This window comes from Gavialis gangeticus, unplaced genomic scaffold (genome assembly GCF_001723915.1).
Source record: "Gavialis gangeticus isolate Ggan-Ray unplaced genomic scaffold, GavGan_comp1, whole genome shotgun sequence".
NCBI classification, from domain to species: Eukaryota; Metazoa; Chordata; order Crocodylia; family Gavialidae; genus Gavialis; species Gavialis gangeticus.
The window spans coordinates 12,843,672-12,843,891 of record NW_017729027.1 but is presented as its reverse complement, the minus strand read 5'-3'; positions in this window follow the sequence as shown (position 1 = coordinate 12,843,891).

The following is a 220-nucleotide window of genomic DNA, read 5'->3' as shown; positions in this document are numbered from 1 at the left end:
AGGTCCCTTCCGACCCTAGAAACTATGAAACTATAAGTCTGACCCTCTGCCCCGGCAGACAAGATAAATGTCACCAAACCTGGGATCATGTGATCCCAGCCAGGTGCTTGTCAAGTCTCTTGAAGACCCCTAAGGATGAGGTGAGTACCACCTTCCTTGGAAGCCCATTCCCGATCCTGGCAACCCTGACCGTGAAGAACTTTTTTCTAATGTCCAGTCT